Source organism: Suricata suricatta, chromosome 3 (assembly GCF_006229205.1).
Source record: "Suricata suricatta isolate VVHF042 chromosome 3, meerkat_22Aug2017_6uvM2_HiC, whole genome shotgun sequence".
Taxonomy (NCBI): domain Eukaryota; kingdom Metazoa; phylum Chordata; class Mammalia; order Carnivora; family Herpestidae; genus Suricata; species Suricata suricatta.
In genome coordinates this window covers 127,814,991-127,836,758 of record NC_043702.1, presented here as the reverse complement: position 1 = coordinate 127,836,758, position 21,768 = coordinate 127,814,991, and the positions used below count along the sequence as shown (strand labels likewise).

At 36.5% G+C, this 21,768-nt stretch overlaps 1 protein-coding gene across 3 annotated transcripts in view; it reads right to left on the bottom strand.

Annotated features, from left to right (window-relative positions):
- RASAL2 (RAS protein activator like 2) overlaps nt 1-21,768 on the bottom strand; it is a 353,784-nt gene that overhangs the window by 292,017 nt on the left and 39,999 nt on the right. The gene's annotated exons all lie outside the window — the stretch shown is intronic.

The window sequence follows — 21,768 nt, the reverse complement described above, 5'->3', positions numbered from 1 at the left end:
AACATTTCTATTACAATACTTTTTAACACATGCATGTTGTTACATGTCCTATGACCTCAAATATTAAAATGACATTGATGCCTATTAAAAGAAGTATCAAGTAAATTTTAAGGGAGAAATCTATTCACATATTTAAACAAAGAACAACTTAAGGACTTGAATTATAAGTGGGGAAAACATGGAGGATCAAAGGACCACATGCTATTAATACTTTGAGAAAGCTGCCATGATATTGATGGTTCTTCTGTTAATTCTGTTACAATAAAAATCACTATTCTTTATGATGTACTACTGTGTGCTAAACGCTACATATAAATTGTTTCATTTAATAATTTAAAATAATACTATTTTTCCCCATTTTACAAATGAGGTAAATAAGACTTGGTAACTTTGTCCCAAGACATACACAAAGTAGAAGACAGAGCAGGGTTTTGAATCCAAGTTGGTCTAACTCCAAAGCCTATTCCTTCTGTATGCTATAGTGCCCCACCCTCCGTTCTTCTGCAGCAAGGTTACAAACCCAAATGCCAACAGACACCTTGCAATTAAAGTGAATGCGTGAGTTAAAGAAGAATAGAGAATAGGGAGTTTTCCAACTAAGCCTACAACTGCCTATCTAACCTGACCTCTTGATACACATTGTGTAAGCATAATAAAGCAGCCAAATAAAGTATGCCCACTGGCCACTAACCTGCTGGACCCACGTTACCAAAAAAAATCACCATTTGGAAATGAGCATAAGATAAAAAGCCATCCTAGTAAGAAAGTATTTTGAAAAAATTAGTGATTTTTGTATTAGATGTGTAGGACTCAAACTAGCCATCATTGAACAAGTAAATAAAACACTGACTTCTTTTAGGAAGTCTTTTACTTTCAAACTTTATATAAAACTGTATAGCAATAATGAACTTTGTAGTAAAGCAATATTTAATATCGGCAGTCCCCTTTCATATACAGCATTTCCAAAGATGTATTTGAAGGCTGAAGTAAGTATACAAATCTAGAAATAGACATATATAGTATAATGGCGGTTATGTTCCCAGAGCATTAAAAGACATAATCAAATCCCTAATTAAGGCTCTGAAGGCACTACCTATTATCTGAACACCACTCTTATTCCAAACCAGCAACTCAGGGAGGGCACCTCAACCTTCTGTTCCCCTATTTCTCCTTCCTTTAGGCCCGTAGCCCTTCCACCGAGCAAGCCTCACTTCCCACAAGAGCAAAAACTGGGTGGTAAAATGGCAGAGGGTTAACAGGAAGGGAAAGGCAGGACATGCGAGAATCCCAAACAGATGGGCACCACTAGAAGCGAATAAATTCCAAACTATGGCTGTGTGGTGATTAAAAGAAGCTCCTGGCAACCTAGGATATCTGGGAGGTTCCCTTCATGAGGCAGGACACAGTAAAAATATTTAGACCACTGTCAGCCCAAATGCCTAAGCTAAAAAACATTGTCAATGATCTGGGGCAAGAAACACCACAATGCAATAGTTCAAAATTACCAAGATCAGGAAACAGAATATGGAAAATCCAATTCTACATGAATTCAGGAGTTCAGGAGTTCAGGAGGTCAATATAATGTTTAAAAACAGGATTTTTATGAAAGCCAAGACACACCAAATAGGTACTTTCATTTTAAATACACAAAGGAGCCTATCCATATACAATACCAACATTATAACAGTAGGTATTTATGAATAGATATTTAGGCTTAACAGAATTTATGGATGAAATATCACACTGATCTAGGCATTCCTAAAATGACACTACCAAGTATCTTGCATATAATCACATTTTTAACCTGTTCTCACATTACATTTTATTTAGTATTATACATCCATAGATCACTATATCAGTTTTATAATACTGACCTTTGCTTTTTTAATGATATTGAGCATAAAGTCTAATAATGCTTGATGCTTTTGACTCATTTTCTCTTCTCTACCTACTCTGCTAAATGCTACTCTCCTAAATGCTCCGTTAAATGCTACCCAACCAAAAATCTATCACTCATTCTTCTATACAAAGCTGTTGAGCAGCTCTAAAGGAGTCTAATACTTAGCTGACCCTACTAATTTAGTCACTCTAATTTCATGTATATCTCTTTCAAATAAAAAAGTAGGGCGGGGGGGGGGGGCTCAGTGGCTCAGTCAGTTAGGCATCCAGCATAGGCTCAGGTCATGATCTCACAGTCTGGGAGTTTGAACTTCATATTAGGATCTGTGCTGACAGCTCAGAGCCTGGAGCCTGCTTCGGATCCTGTGTCTCCCTCTCTCTGCCCCTCCCCAGCTCATGCTCTGACTCTCTCTCTCTCAAAAATAAACATTAAAAAATTTTTTTAAAAAGTATGTATCTGAGCACAGCTGATGTTGACAACAAAAATAAAAAACCATGCATCTCTCCTAATCCCACCCACAACTGAACTACAACCACCAAAATTTCTAATACTCATATCATAGTCTATATTTTTTACAAAAAATCCACTTAACACATTGCTTGAATGCATTCTAGAATTGATATAATGAAAAAGGGGAAAGGAAAGAAATCACAATTAATGCTTACCTAGAGATGAGTGATAAAATTAAATGAGGAAAAAGTATCAAAACTAACAATAATTTAAATCATTATTATTCCTAAATCAATAGCTTGATTTCTCTGCATTTACAGTTTGTGCTTTCAGCAACAATAGTGAATAATATGGTGGCTCCATTCCAGCATTTAATCTGCCTCAAATTTAAACTTCTAGATAAAAATTGGGGGGGGGGGCTACAAGTTTCTATCACAAGGTAGTAATTACGAGCTCCCAGCTGTGACGTAAATATTACCTGAACAGAACTTCTTAAAATACTCTTTATAATTAAATACCTAGTAATCATTAAACAGTGCAAGAAATAAAAGGTTTATGGGGGGAAAAAACAATCAAACACTATTTTACAACAGGTTTCTGGAAACTATGAACTCAGCTGGCAGATTACTAATTACTGGAAAGGAAAAGGGATATTGGTTCCAAGAATCTCTAAAACAATTTAGTAGATACAGATGTAACAGGACCTAACTAAATTGCTCCTTGCACAGAAGAGAGGTACAACATTCTTGACCAAGTCCTATAAGCTACACTCACAGTCTGTTGAAAGATAGTCATCAATGGTAAAGTTATTCATAGGGGCTTGAAGTAGAACTGAGAGAAGAAGTCCAACATATTCAGCATTTTCTCTAAAGAGAAAGAAAAAATTAGGCTGGCAACATTACAGCAAGCCAGCAAGATCTGTCTCCTGTGTTACAAAAGACGTAGGAGGCTGCTTGAGAACTGACTAAAATAATCCCCTAGAAGACAGTAACAGATTTTTTTAAAAAGTAAAATGTAAATTATAACAATAGGATGTCACCATCACACTTCCAATCTTTTTTTTTTTTTTTTTTTTTCCAGATTTATCACATACTGAATGAGCTGTAGTCTTGAACGGGGGGACTTCCTCAAAATGTCTTAAATTTTAATAATAAAGGGTTGGGGCGCCTGGGTGGCTCAGTTGGTTGAGCGTACAACTTCAGCTCAGGTCATGATCTTGAGGTTCATGAGTTCGAGACCCCCGTCGGGCTCTGTGCTAATAGCTCAGAGCCTGGAGCCAGCTTCAGATTCTATGTCTCCCTCTCTCTGCCCCTCCCCTGCTCAGGCTCTCTCTCTCTCCCTATCTCTCAAAGAATAAATAAACATTAAAAAAATAAAAATAAAGGGTAAGTTTATTAGAAAATATATATATAAATTATAATTAAGAAATTTGTTTGAAATTAAGAAATTTGTTGGAATACAAAGCACGTAACCTGATGACCATAACCTGATGACCATGACTCAGAATTCTGTAGTTTATATCAAAACGGTATGTATGCCTTGAAATACTCTAATGACCTCTGGGCCAGAAATAGAATTCGAGGACCTGATTCCTGGTATCGAGATTATCTGTCTAAACCCTTGTTTATAGTTTATAGAACTGGATTTTAGTTTAGAAAACAGAATCAATAACAGAACCAAAGTGAATGACTATTTCTTTTAACAATATAATCAGTCACCTCAACTCAAATTCTGAAGTTCCTGGGGCACATCGGGGGCTCAGTTGGTTAAGCACTGACTTCAGCTCAGGTCTTGATTTCCAATTCATGGGTTAGAGCCTTGCACCCAGCTCTGTGCTGACAGCTGGGAGCCTGGAGCCTGCTTCAGATTCTCTCTCTTTCTCTGTCTCTCTCTCTCTCTCCCACTCTCTCTTCTCTGCCCCTCCCCCACTTGTGTGTGCACTCTCTCTCAAAACTAATTAGACTTAAAAAAAAAAAGCTGAAGTTCCTTTTCCTTTCTTTTATGCCTTAGAATTATTTAAAACTAAGAAGAATTCTCTCAAAATGTTTATCTAATTAGCATAGCGTTGGGGCGCCTGGCTGGCTCAGTCAGTGGAACATGAGACTCTTGATCTTGGGGTCATGAGTTCCAGCCCCATGCTGGGTACAGATTACTGAAATAAATATTTTTTTAAAATAATAATAATTATCATAGCCTCAAAAAATGTCCCTTGAATATTGACCAATTCCATGGTAGATTTAACTTGTATTCACAAATTCTTTGATATAGCTCCTTTCAGGAAGTGGAACTTGATTCTCTTCCCTTTGAAGGTGGGCTGGACTTAGTGAATTGCTTCTACTAAACAGACTATAGAAAGAGAAAACAGAAACTTTGCAGTAGAGAAACCTGGCATACATCACCTTACCAAGTGATTAAAGTCAACATCACTAGTAATAAGTCATGTTCCACGTACCCCTTGATATGTCAAAATCAGAAAAGTTTATCACACATTTGTGGTATTCTTCCCTAAAATGCATAAGCCCAGTCTAATCATAAGAAGACATCAACCCAACCCAAACTGACAGACATTCTATAAAATATCTAACTAGTATTCTTCACAAGTATCAAGGTCACAAAAAACAAGGAAAGACCGAGAAAGCATTACAGATTAGGAGAGACCAAGGAGACCTGACAATGAAATGAACATAGTTTCCTGGATTGGATCTTGGAACAGAAAAGTGATATTAATGGAAAAACTGGAGAAATCTGAATAAAGCCTGCAGTTAATAGTATTGTATTGATGTTAATTTCTTCATTTTGATCTATGGTTATGTAAGATGTTAACACAAGGAGAAGCTAGGAGAAAGAAATATGCGAACTCAGTGTACTATTTTTACAACTCTTATGTAAATCTATAATTATTTCAACATAAGGGTTATTTGTTTTCAATTTCTGAACCATATCCTCCCATACTTGTAGAGAACTGCCCCTCTAGCACATAGGTCCGATCACTAAGATTTTCCAGATTCCCATGTCTTTAAGATCTGCCCTTTCCGATTTATCTGATATATACTGCAGGATCAATCTCAGCAATTTCTATCATCTCCCTACTTAAAAACCACAAAGTTTCCTACTCAAAACTGTAAATGATTCTTCAGTGCCTCAGTATTACTCATCACTAAGCTGATCACTAAGGGACATGTGAAAATCAGCCACACACTGCTTACCTAAACTTACATCTCTACTAGAGACACTTATTCTTTAATCATATATCAATGGCATTTAATTTTTTTTTTTAACTTGACAATAATACTGGGCATTCTGGGCAATAAGGAGAGATTTAAAAGAAAAAAGTATAGATTTTGCTTTTAGAAGATTTCTTTAGAAGAAGATAATCTTAAGTACATGAGAGTTATATATTTTATAACTTATTTCCCCTCACTTTACTGAACTATTCTAATAGTTTTAATAGGTGTCTTTCAATAGATTTTTTTGGTTTTCTAAATATCTAATCATATCTTCTATAATAAAACACACTTTTATACTTCCCAGTATTTAAATATCTACTTCTGACAAAGGTTAAGAGTTCTGTTTTTATCTGACAGTACTAATTTTCAACAATTACAAACTATATTATAAAATGGCACAGCTGACCTAGAAAGGAACAAATGATAATAGAAACCTGAATCTTACCATCATATCTTTAAGAAGCCTCTCTGGAAATTTACTCTTCCCTCTGCCAAGGAATTTTTTCAGTCTATTTTAATGAACAAATATTTTCTAACTACCTAACTTTAAAACTATTTTAACTGGGGGCACCTAGGTGGCTGAGTCAATTAAGTATCCGACACCTGATCTCAGCTCGGGTCTTGATCTCAGGGTCGTGGGTTCATGCCCCACATTGGGATCCATGCTGGGCATGAAGCCTACTTAAAAATATGTATATTTTTTAACTATATCTAGCAAGTTAGTTCATGAATATTGACAAATGAATTCTAAATTTTATTTAGAAAGGCAAAAGAACCAGAACAGTCAACACAGTACTGAAGTAGAAGAACAAAATTGGAGGGCTAATACTGCCTGAGCTTGCCTTCAAGATTCACTATTATCTACAATAATCATGGTAATATGGTACTAGAAAAATAGGTCAAGAGAATAGAGAGCCCAGAAATAGACCCACATAAATATAATCAACTGATCTTTGACAAAGGACCAAAGGCAGTACAATGGAAAAAAGACAGTCTCTCCAAAAAAAGATCTAGGAACAACTGGACATCCACAAGCAAAAATGAATCTAGACATAGACCTTATGTACTTCACAAATATTAACTCAAAATGGATCACAGACCTAAATGCAAAATACAAAGCTATAAAAATCCTAGGAGATAACATAAGAGAAAATATAGATAACCTTGGATATGGTGATGCCTATTTAGGTACAATACCAAATACATAATCTATGAAAGAAATAACTGATAAGCTAGATTTCATTAAAATTTACAACTTCTACTTTGCAAAAGACAATTATCAAAAGAATCTGAAGGGGTGCCTGGGTGGCTCAGTCAGTTGAGCATCTGACTCTTGCTTTGGGCTCAGGTCATGATCTCATGGTTTGTGGGATCAAGCCTCACAGTGGGCCCTAGGCTGACATCATGGAGCCTACTCTCTCTCTCCCCTCCATCTCTCTGCCCCTCCCCTGCTCACACATTTTCACTCTCTCTCAAAAAAAAAAAAATTAATAAAATTTAAAAAATAATAATTAGAAGACAAGCCACAGACTCCGAGAAAGTACTTGCAAAAGAAACATCTGATAAGGGACTGTTATTTGAAATATACAAAGAACTCTTTAAAACTCAACAATAGAAAACCCTGAAAAAATAGGGGGTAGGCAAAGACCTTAAAAGAAATCTCACCAAAGAATGTATATAGATGGCAAATAATCATGTGAAAAGATGCCCCATATCATATATCATCAGGAAAATGCAAATTAAAACAAGGAGTTACCACGACACACCTATTAGAATGGCCAAAATCTGGAACGCCCAACAACCCCAAATGCTAGTAAGGATATGAAGCAAAAGGAACTCTCATACATTAATGGTAAGAATGCAAAATGGTACCGCCACTTTGGAAGAGTTTGGTATCTTCAAACAAAACATACTCTGACCATAAGCAAGCAACTGCACTCCTTGGTATTTACCCTTAAGAGTTAAGAAGTTACGTTCACACAAAAACCTTCCAGGGGCTCTTTAAGCGCTTAATTCCTAATTGCCAAAACTTGGGAGTACCCAAGATATCCTTCTGAAGGTGAATAGATAAATTGTGGCACACACAGACAATAGGATGTTATTTAGCACTAAAAAGAAATGGAACCATCAACCCATGAAAAGATATGGAAGAACCTTACATGCATATTACTAAGTGAAAGAAGCCAATCTGAAAAGTAGTATAGTAAAAAATACTGTATAATTCCAAATATATAATGTTCTATAGAAAGGGCAAAATTATGGAGATATAAAAAGATCAGTGGTTGTAGTAGGGGAAAGGAATGAATAGGCAGATCACAGAATTTTTAGGGCAGTAAAAATACTCTGCACAATATTAAAATAAAGGATTTATGTTATTGTACACTTCTCCAAACCCATAGAATGTACACCACCAAGAGTGAAACCCTAAGGTGGACTGTACAGTTTGAGCAATTATGATATGTCAATGTAGATTCATCCTTGGTAAAAATGTACCATTCTGGCTAAGTGATGTTGATAATGGGAGAGGCTACACATGAGTGGGGGCAGGTGGTGTAAATCTCTGTACCTCTCTCTCAATTTTTTGTCAACTTAAAACTGCTCTTAAAAAAATACTTTGGACACCTGCATGGCTCAGTTGGTTAAGTGTCCAACTCTTGATTTTGGCTCTGGTCATGATCTCACAGTTCATGGGATCAAGTCCCACATCAGGTTCTGCAATGACGGCATAGAGTCTGCTTGGGACACCAAGCACCCCTAAAAAAGTGCTTAATGGGCCACCTGAGTCAAGCGCCCAATTCTTGACTTCGGCTCAGGTCATGATCTCATAGTTCAAGCCCCCAGGTAGGGCTCTGTGCTAACACAGGGAGCCTCTTGGGATTCCCTGTCTCCCTCTCTCTCTGCCCCTGCCCCAGGTTCACAGGTGTTTTCTCTCTCTCTCTCTCTCTCTCTCTCAAAAATAAACATTTTTAAAAAATAATTTGAAATTTTCTTGAAAAAGTCTATCCAGACATACACACACACGCTATATATGTATATACATACACACATTCACCTTACACCTGATTCTTTTAACTGTTTCAGTTCCTTACTTTGCTTCCCTTTCTCTCATTTTATTTGTCCTTATGAGCCAATTAAGCCCAGGTATTCATTTTGTCTTTGCAAAAAAACAAAAAAATACCTCTTCTTACATCTTATTCCTTGCCTCAGTGCCACAGATGAGGGAATGGGCCCTGATGAGAGTCAGGCAAACTGGGGTATGGGCGAGACTCTGCTTATAATCACAAAACTTCTCCAAGTTTTAGATTCTTCATCTCTAAAATGAAGTTTATGGAGGGGTGTCTGGGCGGCTCAGTCAGTTAAGCTTCTGACTTCAGCCCAGGTCATGACTGCACAGTTCTTGAGTTCGAGCCCCACATAGGGCTCTGTGCTGACAGCTCAGAGCCTGGAGTCTGCTTCAGATTCTGTGCCTCCTTCTCTGTCTGCCCCTCCCCCACTCATGCTCGATCTCTCTCGCTCACAAAAAAATAAGTAAACTTTAAAAGAAAATTTTCTAGAAATAGGAGCTCAGTCAGTTAAGCCACTTGACCTTTGGCTCAGGTCAGAATCTCACCATGGTTTAGAGCCCCACATCAGGCTCTGTGCTAACATCTCAGAGCCTGGAGCCTGTTTCGGATTCTGTGTCTCAGGCTTTCTCTGCCCCTCCCCCACTCGCACTCTGTCTCTCCGTCTCAAAAAATGAATAAACATTTTAAAAAATTTTTTAAATCTTAAAAGAAAAAAATTTTAAATAATAAAATAAAAATGAGGTTTATGGAGTAAATGACCTCCTAAATCCTCTTAGCTCTGACTTTTTACAGTCCTCAGTAACAGATACAATTAAATATGAAAGGATTCTTGGAAAATGGTAAGGAAGGCTGCATATTTTTCAACTTCCCTAAACTCACCCATAAAAACAGAACAACCTGGATACCTAAGCCAATAATTTATAAACAATATTTATAACAAAATTAGATATTCTTATGAACTCCAAAATATAAGCAAACAAGGAAATGACACCAATAGCTACAAGAGGTGTATAATCCAAAATTCTGTCAACACAAACTGACCTTAAAGTATAATGGCACATATTTTCATGAATATCTAAGAACTCAGGGAATACTGTTTACCTGAGCCCTTTACTGTAAAATGGTACTGTCAAGTAAAAATTTCTGCATTGATGGAAATGTTCTCTTTCTATGCTGCCCAAATAATAATCATTAGCCATGTGTATAATTATTAAGCACTTGCAATGTGGCTAGTATACTAAGGATCTAAATTTTTATCTTATTTTCATTAATTTTATGTGGTCAGTTTTTGATGGTACAGCTACAGAAAGAGGAATCAATAACTAAAAGGACTGGCATACCATAAGGACAGGCAGAGTATTCCAGGTAATAAATGAAGAAGACCAGACAGAATCAAAATAAATGAATGAATGAATGAATGAATGAATGAATGACTATGTATCTACCAATAGCTGATAACATTCTCCCAAGAGAGACGATCATACATTATGTGCCTCCTAACTGAAGCACATAATAACTTAAGAAGTGATCTTATATTTCTCCAAAGAAGATGCACCAATGGCTAGTAAGGACATGTGAAGATGTTCAACATCAGTAGTCATTAGGGAAATGCAAATTAAAACAATATCCTATCATATCTCACCTACTAGAATAGCTATCATCAAAAAGTCACACATTAACAAGCGTTGTTGAGGATATGTAAATGTTGGAAACTTCATACATTACTGATGGGAATGTAAAATGGTACAGCCATTCTGGAAAATGGTTTGGCAGACTTTTTAAAAGTTATTTATAGAATAGTAACATTACCAGCAATTCCACTCCTAGATACCTATACAAAAGAACTGAAAACATATGTCTACACAAAAACTTGTATATAAAAGATCACAGCAGCATTACTCTCTTGTTTTGTTTTCCAGTTTTATTGAGATATAATTGGCACATAGTACACTATTAGCCCAGGTGTACAATACAATGATTTGATAAATGTATATATTGCTAAAGATTACCATAGTAAGTTAACATCAGTAACCTCATATAGTTACATTTTTTTTTCTTGTGATGAGAACTTTCAAGATCTACTCTTAGCAACTTCCAAATATACAATATTGTTAACTACAGTCAGCATGATGCACGTGACATCCCAGAACTTATTTACCTTATAAGTTAAAAGTTTTTACCTTTTGAACACCTTCACCCACTCTCACCCCCAATCTCCCCAAATCTGCCTGTGGCAACCTGTTCTGTATCTTCAGTTTATTTTTCATTCCATATAAAAGTGAAATCATACAATATTTGTCTTTCTCTGCTGACTTTATTTCATTTAGCATAATGCTCTCAAGGGCCATTCATATTGTCACATTATCAGGATTAACTCCTTTTTTATTGGTGAATCATAATTCCACACTATGTATACTATATATACATATCACATTAGGTTGTTTCAATGTCTTGGCTATTAAAAATAATGCTGCAATGAACATGGAGATACAGATATTTTTTCAAGATAGTGATTCTGTTCCTTTTGGGTATAGTCCCAGAAGTGGGATTGCTGGATCATATGGTGGTTCTATTTTTAACTTTTTGAGGAACCTCCATACTGTTCTCTATAATGGCTGCAGCTATTTACCTGCCCACCAACATTGCACAAGGATTCTCTCTCTTCCACATCCAACACCCATTATCTCTTTTGTCTTTTTGATAATAGCCATTTAACATATGAGGTGATACCTCATTGCAGTACTGACTTGCATTTCCCTAATTATTAGTGATAGTATAACCTCAAGTGAGATTAAAAGGGGCTCATTATAAACAAGACACTCCTGGTATTCAGGAAACTGCAAGAGTCCTAGGAGCTCTGTGCCAGGAACTGGGGACACTGCTTCATGTATAAAACAGATAATGTACAAATGGCCTTTCATTCACACACATTCCCACAATTCTAAAATCAGGCAAACAAAAAACACTAAAATACGACTCCCAAAAAGCACCATCACAATCTTGCACAGCTTTACATATAGACTTCACATATTTTGAACCCTGAATAGAATAACCGATGTTTAAAAAAAAAAAAACCCAGAAAGCTACCGGTCTTTATAAATGTTAAGCTCATTCGAAACAGTGTTTATGGGGCACAGGGGTGGCTCAGTCAGTTGAACATCCAACTCTTGATTTCGGCTCAGGTCAGGATTTTATGGTTCAAGCCCTGTATTGGACTCTGCGCTGACAGTGCAGAGCCTGCTTGGGATTCTTTCTCTCCCTCTCTCTGCTGCTCTTTCTCCTTTTCTCCCTCTTCTCAAAATAAATAAACTTAAAAAAAATAAAAACTGTTCATTGCACTCCTATAGTACGAACACTGGAACTGTATTCAGGAGACATGGATTACTGTACTGGCTTTTTTCACAGAAGCTTTGGTCAAATTACTTATCTTCTCTGGATCTGAACTTCCTTCTTTGAAACAAAAATTGAACTCTAATGAGGACCCTGCAAAATCTACACTTTCATGCTTACTTTCTCATGTGTTAGAATATAACAAGAATCCTCAACCTATAGAGATCTACATTTAAATGTTGAAACTATCTTTAAGCCAACTGTGCATGCCAGATCCACAGATTACAAAAATTTCCAATGAAAGAGGTATCTCTCCTTCCCTACTTAGAGATTTTTACAAACCTTACTTCCCTTTCTCTTCCCTTTTCCCCTATTACCAAAAGTTCAGCTGAATGTATCTATGAATTGAGAAATCCTAAACTACAGTTTTAAAAAATGAGGAGGAGGAGGAGAATAGAATTTTGAATTGCATGCAACATTTCTGAAGTATTCCAAGTCAAGTTTTAAAAATGTTCAATGTTTTGGGGCACCTTCGTGGCTCAGTCGATTGAGCAGCTGGCTCTTGGTATGAGCTCTGATCATGAGCTGATCATGAGTTCATGCATTTGAACCCAAACGTCATGCTCCACACTGACAAGAGTGAAGCTTGCTTAGAATTCTCTCTCTCCTCTCTGCCCCTTCCCTGCACATGCTCACGTGCTCTTTCTCTCTCAAAATAAATAAATAAACTTAAAAAAATGTTTAAAGGTGTTCAATATTTCTATACCACAATGTTTGAATTTAATTCCACAATTACCACAATATTTGAATTTATAATATATAACAGCAGGTGATGTTTTATCCTTTTTGGAGAAGATACCAGTGGATTCTTATTTTGGCTTAAAAAACACAAACAGTTAAGTCCAGTAGACTGTGATTTCTTAATGTAAGCAGACAACAAAACAAGACTTTTAATTCTTAAAAAAATCTTTTAAAATCTATAGAAGAGGAAAAGCATGAGGAACACACTCATGTAAAGAGCTGATAAGGAGTAAATTTATAATTCTAACTTTCCTAAAATAGGGCAATACTTTTACCAATTGGAGAATTACAAGTTGAACCATCTAAAGCAGAAATCAACACAAAAGAGTAATTCACAATACTTATACATTTGGCGTTGTGGTAGTTTCCAAATCCAGTCCAGTAACAGCCATTTCTAGTCCGTTTCCATTAGCTACTGACGGAGGATAACCAATGGCCAGACAAGAGATAATTAAGTATCAGAGTGATCTTATTTGCATGTTAAATGTAATTTATTTCGTGCAACAGAAAATCATTTAGACTGCACACTATTTGATCAAATCTGTCTTTCATTCAGGAAGGTGGTGGAAGGAAAAATGATGGGGCAAGTATTTGAGTCAAATATTAACAGTTTTCAGTCCAGACAAAGAAAGAAAAGCATTCTTTTTAAAGTAACTATTCCAAGGGTGCCTGGGTGGTTCAGTCACACGTCTGACTCTAGATTTCAGCTCAGATCATTATTTGTGAGTTTGAGTCCCATGTCGGGCTCTGCGTGGACAGCATAGAGCCGCTTGAGATTCTCTCTCTCTTCCTCTCTCTCGCTGCCCTCCTCCGCTTGCTCTCTCTCAAAATAAACTTTAAAAAACAAAATAAAGTGACTATTACATTGTTCCAATGTGGCTCACACAGAGAACATGGAATTTCCAACTGGATACACAAAAAGTGTGGCAAAAAGGTAAACTAGTGACTACAGTAAAATATGAGAAAAGTCAAAGACCACAAACACTCTAAGGCAAACAAAATTAAGAGATGATAAGCAAAAGGAGAGGTTGCCATGGTTGAAGAGGCAGTGACAGGAATAGTGAGGTGAAGGGAAAAAATGAATTAAAACCATAACAGTTTTAGAATTTCTTTTACTGACAATGTGTACAACAACCAGGCATCAAATAAATCTATCTTACAGCACATGTTTTACTTAATTGGATTTTGGCAAGTTCTTTAAGAGGTTAAAACTCCTACAAGTACCTACTATGTTCCCTTCTATATAGCAAACTCTTAAAAACATCTAAGAACATAAACTATCTTATTCTCATAAGGAATCTCTAAAAGGCTGCTTATGTACCCAGCACATAAATTAGTAAATAGTTTAGAGATAGCTTAGGTCTTAGAATAATCCAGCTCAACACAGACATTTTTTATGCTGGTTTAGATTATTCACATGGCATAATCCTCCTTAAAATACTTTTAATCATCTACAGTTAAAAGAAGGAAGGAAGGAAAGACAAAAAAAAAAAAAAAAAAAAAAAAGAGGAGGGGGTTACAAAGACAGTGAGAGGAGAGAGGAAGAACCTGTCCCGGTAGTTGAGGGTGGCTCTTTCTTTGTTTCCAGGTCGGAGAAAGAGAAGGTAGACGGAAAATTATAGTAAAAGAAAATGAAATTTGCAGTATTGCAAAGGCAATCTCCAAGATTATCTAAATAAACCCATGTAAATTTACACAGTGATATTCATGAAAGCTTTAGGTGACCATGAACAACTAACCATATTTCTAAACTCTACACTAGTTAACAGTAAACAATGAAACAGAGGAACCACATTAAGCCTGCTGATTATGCTTTTAATAACATTATTGTGTTAAAATTCACCACTTAAGAGATGGTAACTAAATGGTTTTCCTTCAGACAATTTAAGGTGTATATAGGAAATGTGCTCTCAAAGGGTCAAAATTAAAAGTCAAAGCAGCCTTACCCTTTTCTGCCACTTCTTTTCTCTAATCCCTTACTCTGATTTTATACCGCTTTTTAAAAAATGAGTAAAAAAAAGAACACTAGAAAAAATCAGTTACTTCAGTGTAGATGATTATCATAAACAACTCATCATTTTGTAGTGAGGCTGAAAAATGAAATCCACATCACTTCAGGAGTAAATTGAGTAAGGTGAGCTCTCTGGTGCATATGCATACAACCTAGTTCTATTACTGCAACTCAGACCACCAAGGAAAGAACATATTGCCTATATAATCTCATTTACTTGTTAAGAGTCTGTGTGTTCATATATATTTTAATGGTTTGTTCATATGTATATACCCATTTTACTGCTCATATAAAGTAAGGTGAGTCAAATGGAACATAAAAATGAAGACAATTAAAATATTCAATCTTCGTAATATAAAAGTCAAAATAATTTGAGTTTACCATAAACACCTACTTTTGCATACCAATTTAAAGGAAGATTACAGAACTGTAATTCGCAACTTTATGAATAATTCAAGTTGCATGAATTCGATGAACCAATCTTAAACCAGTTGGAAACAGCCAAAGGCTACTGCTAAAAGGAAGCATTTTGTGCTATTAAATAACTTTGGCATTCATACCAAGCCTTTATATAGACATCTCTACCCACAGATTAGCCTGACAGACATCATACTGAGACTAGGTTGATGTGGGAAAGGTTACTGGCATCCATCGCTGTGAAAATTAATAGCTTTATAATAGCTGAAGAAATAAAGGTATGGCACAGCAACCTTGTAGCAAATATAATTTGTTACCAAAAAAGCGTAGGCAAAATCCATTCATAACATTCCCTTCCCATGGCCACCTACAAGTTAATTCATTATTCAAATGCCAAAAACAGCAGCAGGCACACATACTCAGCCAATAAGTCACCATTATAAAAACTGCATAAACATTTCCAGCTCAATCATCTAAGAATAATAGAATGAGACAGGAACATGTTTCCCAAGCATCTCGCTATAAAACCTGCAACAGCTTTGAAAACAACATGATTACAGGCAAAATTGGGCCCAACTAATATTTTTTTAGTGTCTTGTGGAATAATTTATATATCCCGAGTTTTCTCTCATTTTCTTTTTGAACATCAGAAAACAAAGAATGCAATCTGAGTAGAACTGGTAAGCATTAAAAAGCTAACTAAAACTTGCAGGGTTACACCTACATCAATTTGCAAAGGATAATTTGAGAACCCCATGAGGACTCCAGGACTCAAGTATGAGGAGTAAAATTAAGTTGTCTCTATAGTAAGAAATCAAAGTATAAACTGTCTTATTTCCCAGAAGTACCTTTTTAAAGCCCTCTTAATACAAATCCATGCAATTGTCCATGTTCTTTCCAATAAGGAATTCATCAGAAAAATCTTGCTAATAGAGGACTAAAATTAACTGCATAATGGAAGTAGTCAACTAAATTTTCAGTTACCTACTGTATCTCAGTGGAAACAAAAACTCTTCTTTCTCACTATGGTAGAGAATGCTTTCCTACCCAATATGCATTCTCCCTTCCTTCCTTAATAATGGGACCCCCATTGGGGCACCTGGGTGGCTCAGTCGGTTAAGCAGCTGACTTCAGCTCAGGTTGTGATCTCATGGTTCATGAGTTCGAGCCCCTCATTGGGCTCTGTGCTGACATCAGAGCCTAGAGCCTGCTTCAAATTCTGCATTTCCCTCTCTCACTCTGCCCCTCCCCCGCTCACATTCTGTTTCTCTCTCAAGAATAAACAAATATTAAAGTTTTTTAAATAAAATTTTAAAAAATAACGGGACTCCATAAACTTGTTGAATCACTATGCTGTAAACTTATTTGGGGCATCAATACACCAGGTTAGTTTCCCAGTTTCCATTATAGCTAGATGTGACCATGTATCTAAGTTCTGGCTAAGGAGACTAAGTGGAAATGTTGTGTGGGACTTCCTAGGGAGGTTGCTTTTTTAATCAACTCAACTGAAAGATGGCCCTTCCCTCTTCCTCTTTGCTGCTACCTGAAATACTGGCACAATGGCTAAACCCCTGCGGCCACAGTGGTCCATAAGGTCACTTAAAGATGCTTCTTAGAAGACAAAAAATCTTTAGCTATTAAAATAGTTGATGACCCTCCATAGGGCCACAGCACATAAATGCACATTATATCTATGGCATTAAATTTGAGTGGGATCTGAAAGGCTTCTTGAGATTTTGCTTTTCCAGTCCAACATATGAAAAGCTCAATAACTGCCAAAAATATACTGCAAATAAGATGTCTTTTGATAGGTAAACATATAAACAACTGGGCTACATCCATACAGTGGAGTGTTTTTCAGCCACAAAAAGAAGTGAGCTATCAAGCCACTAAAAGACAGGGAGGAACTCTACATGCATATTGCTAAGTGAAAAAAAGCTAGTCTGAAAAAGCTACATATGTATGATTTCAACCACATAATATTCCAAAAAAAAGCCAAAACTATAGAGACAGTAAAAAGATCAGTAATTGCCATTAACCATGGAGAGAAGGGATGGGAGGAGGGATAAAGAGGATGAACACTGGGCATTTTTAGGGTGGTGAAGCTATTCTGTATAACAGTATAATGGTGGATACATGACAGGAGGCATCTTGCAAAACCCATAAAACTGCACAACACAAGTGACGCCTAGCGTAAACTTCAGTTAATGATAACATATCAAGACTGGCTCATCAACTGTAACAAATGTACCATACTAAAAATATAAGAAATTGTACATGTTTTTGGGAGGTGGGTGTAAATGGAAACTCTTTGTACTTTCTGCACAATTTTTCTATAAACCTAAAACTGCTTTAAAAAAAAATTTAAGGGGGGACTAGGGAGTAGAGATGGCATGGAATGGGGAAGTTGATGAAGAAAAGGCTAAGCAGCACTAATTTAGTCTCAAGAGAGGCTGCAGCTATTTGAGTTTTAAACTTCAGGGGTGCCTGGGTGGCTCGGTCAGTTAGGCCTCCGTCTCTCGATTTCAGCTCTGATCATGATCTCACTGTTTATGAGTTTGAGGAGAGTCCGGCTCTGAGCTGACAGCAAGGAGCTTGCTTGAGATTCTCTCTTTTTCTCTCTCTTCTCCCTCCCCTGATCACAGAAGCGTTTTCTCTCTCGCAAAAATAAACACTAAAAAAAGAAAAATAGCAGAAACTTTCATTTCTTGTATGAAGTATGAATCATAAAGTCTTCTGCTTACTATATTTAACCACTTCCGTCACTTTCATTTACCTCTTCTGCCCAGTAATCTTCTCTCCTTTGCATCTATTATATATACCTAACCCCAAGGAATTTAGTTTTCTTTTTCAAAATATTTCATGGAAAAGACATGTGTTCCACAGATAAAAGGTATTATGTAATCTTAAAATTATAAATAAATCAGCTAACCACTGTTGTTATATTTTTAATAGATACTAAAAATAGCTAACATCTATACAGCATTTATTATGTCAGGTTCTAAGTACCTTACATGTATTAACTAATTTGATCCTTGAAAGAGCTCTCTAAGTACTATTATCAAATCCATAAGGGTGGCTACATGCTCTGATCTTATCAGAAAGTATCAAGAAAAGATTTTCATTTAATTTCATCTCCATTATAATCTAGATGACAGTAAGACACAGCAATCACAAAAATACATCCTAATTTCAAAGCACCTGGAATGCGAGGAAAAAAGTGCCTACAGCTCAGTATCAGAGAAGTCACTTCCACCCCACTTTAGAGATGAAGCTAAAAAATAAAAAGGTCATGCTACTTGCTGAAGGTTATACGGCTCTTGGGTACAATCTTACAACAACTTCCCCCTCTTTTTAAAAAGAGACCAACACAATGATGCCTATGATACATTATAGAGAGAACAGTCAGTTCTAATTCATGACCCTATTCTACAACATATTTTGTAAAAGACTTCTATGTTGAGGAATATCCAAATGAGGCATAGAAGAACCACCAAGCTGGTAGCAATGTACAAGAGTATATTATATCTTTCATCTGACAATATTAGGGGAATTAGCACATGACTGTAGAATGATTATCAATTCATATTCTCCCCCTTAGGTGGTCAAAAAACCTTAAGATTCCAAACAGATTTCTCCCTGTGCAGTCAAATATAGATAACCATCCCTACTTTTCTATTCCCTATAATAATGAAAATACTTAACTGACATATCTAAAAATATTTAAACTAAATTTTAACTTTTTCATGTGGAAAATTTGTGAGAAATAGAAGAGTGACAGAAATTTAGATTAACCAGCCAATAAGTAAATTTTCTCTCAGTCGAGTCTTGCCAATGACTTTATCCTCCTAGGACTTCATTTGAGAACTTAAAGGACATAACAAGTAAATGAAATGTGTGATACTAGTCTGATACTGGTTTGGACAAATTAGTTGTAAAGAAAACTCTGGAGCTAACTGGCTCATAAGATGCAATGAAAATTTATTGAACTGTAGAGGGAGTCAGCTGGGGAAAAAAGCAAGTTAACATTAAATGTTCATACAATGGCAAGCTCTAAATGGTGGGAATTAACTTTTGCTTAATATTTAAGTAAAATATAAATTGTATATTTTATAATTTTCAACAATGTACCTGGACTGCTTCTGTAATAATATTTTTTAAGGAGGGGAACAGAAGGAAATGAAACAGAAGAGATGGGAAGAGGAAAGAAAGGAGAAGAAAAGAAAGAAGACGGGTAGAGGAGGAAAGGAGGGGGAAGGAAAAGGAAGGAAGGACATACAGGGCTTCAGAAATGGATCTAGGTTCAATTCCTGACTGTACTACATAAGAGACGCATGACTATGGGCAAGTTACTTACATTCTTTCATCCTCAGTCTCTAGAGAGTATCATCTGTGTTGAGCCTGGGTGGCTTAAGTCAGTTTAACAACATCTGACTCTTGATATTGGCTCACAAGATCAGGTCATAATCTCATGGTTCTTGGAATTGAGCTCCCAAGTGGGGGGCTGCTCTGTGCTGACAGCACAGAACCTGCTTGGGATTCTCTCTCTTTTCTCTCTGCCCTTTCCCCCGCATGCACTTGCGCTCTCTCGCTCTCACTCTCTCTCCCTCTCAAAATACATAAACTTTTTTTTTAATGTTTATAATTCAGGATGCCTGGGTGGCTCATTCAGTTAAACATCTGACTTCGGCTCAGTCACGATCTCCTGGTTCATGAGTTTGAGCCCAGAGCCCCACTTCAGGTGAACACAGGCCCCAATTCAGGTGAGCCCCGCTTATCTCTCTCTGTCCCTTGTGGAATTCTCTCTCTCCCTCTCTCTGCCCTTCACTCACTTGCACCCTCTCTCTCTCAAAAAAAAAAAAAAAAAAAAAAAAAAACATTTATAAGGATTCAATGAAATAACAAGGGACCTAATATACATGGTCTAACACAGTAAGAATTCACTAAATATTAGTCATCTTGGAGTGCCTGGGTGGCTCAGTCAGTTAAGCACCCGAGTTCAGCTCAGGTCATGATCTCACAGTTCATGGGTTTGAGCCCCACATCAGGCTCTGTGCTGACCACTAGCTCAGAGCCTGGAGCCTGCTTCCGATTCTGTGTCTCCCTCTCTCTCTGTCCCTCCCCTGTTCATGCTGTCTCTAAAAAATAAATAAATGCAAAAAAAATTTTTTTAAGAGGTCAATAAATTAATCCTCATTCTAATTCCCTACTACATATTCCAGATGATAGATGCAGAGAAATGAATGTTGTTCACATGAAGAGAAAAAAGAGGTTCAGAGTGTAGGGACCTTAAAAGTATTCCAGAAAAGCTGCTTGCCAACAATAAAATCCACACCATAAAACAACAGAGGGAGACAGCAGAACTCCCTTCAAATGTTCAAGCCCTAACTTCTGTAGCAATAACTAGAAGAAAGAGGAACAGAGGAGGAGAGAACTTTAATTCTCAGAGCACAAGCAGACTACCTCCACTCCTGTAGTTATTTTACTTAAAGTTCTTACTGAGAAAGGATCCTAGCTCTACACAGATCTCCTCTACAAAAGTTTATTCACTGGATTTTGAAAAAAAATTTTTTTAATCTTGAAACCAGTAAAAAGAAAAGAAAAAGGAAAAAGAAACTAAGTAATAAACATTAGATTCTCAGATTCTGAATAACAAAAGAAAACCTACTCCCTTCTCTGGGATTTAATGCAGCCTGCTGTCTCAAAATCTGGGAAATCATTGTTATGGTGCTAGAAGATTTAACCTCTCCAATGGTTTACACTAAACTCAGAATTCTATACAAAAACATTTTGCCACAACCTCAAAGGGCCTTAAGATCTGGCTCCTGCCCACCTCTGAAGTCTCATTCCCACTCTGTGCAGGCACAGAGCGTTGATTAGTTATTTCAGCTGCCAAGCTTGTCTTCACCTACAGGTCTGCACGTTATTTCCCCTGCGTGGATAGGGCTGGATCATCAGGTCTTAGTTTAAATATATCTCCTCAAGGAAACCTTTCACTGCCTTGTCTTTTCATTCTTTAAGGACAGGAGTAAAATTAAAGTAACTAAGATTTACGGTATATCTAAGAAACACTGGGCAACCTTTCACGTGACTTCCATCGAATCTTTACAGTAAAGCTCAGAGATAGATATTATTCTTATAAATGAGGAAAGCAGATGCAGAGATTGAATACTGGTCCAAGGTCACATAGGTAATATATAACAAAGCAAAGATTTGAGCCCAAAGTTGTCAAACTCCAAACCCATAATCTTTCTACTACACTATATTACCTCTCTGTTTAAACAGAAACCATTTTCCTGGAAGGAAATGCTTAATTAAATACAAGGCTACAAAAAGGACTGTAGCTATTATGTAAAGATCTAGAAACTGACAGTCTGGATAATTAACTCTTTATTCAGAACCTTCATCTGGTATCTGTATTTCTTTTATATTGGCAGTTAACTAACTAGGATCATTAAAGGAACAACAGCTATTTCTCCTGAGACTCAAAGATTTCATAAGGTATATTCAAGTTGTGCTCTTTCTCTTCTATGCTTTATACATTTATTATAACAGGTAAATTAAGCA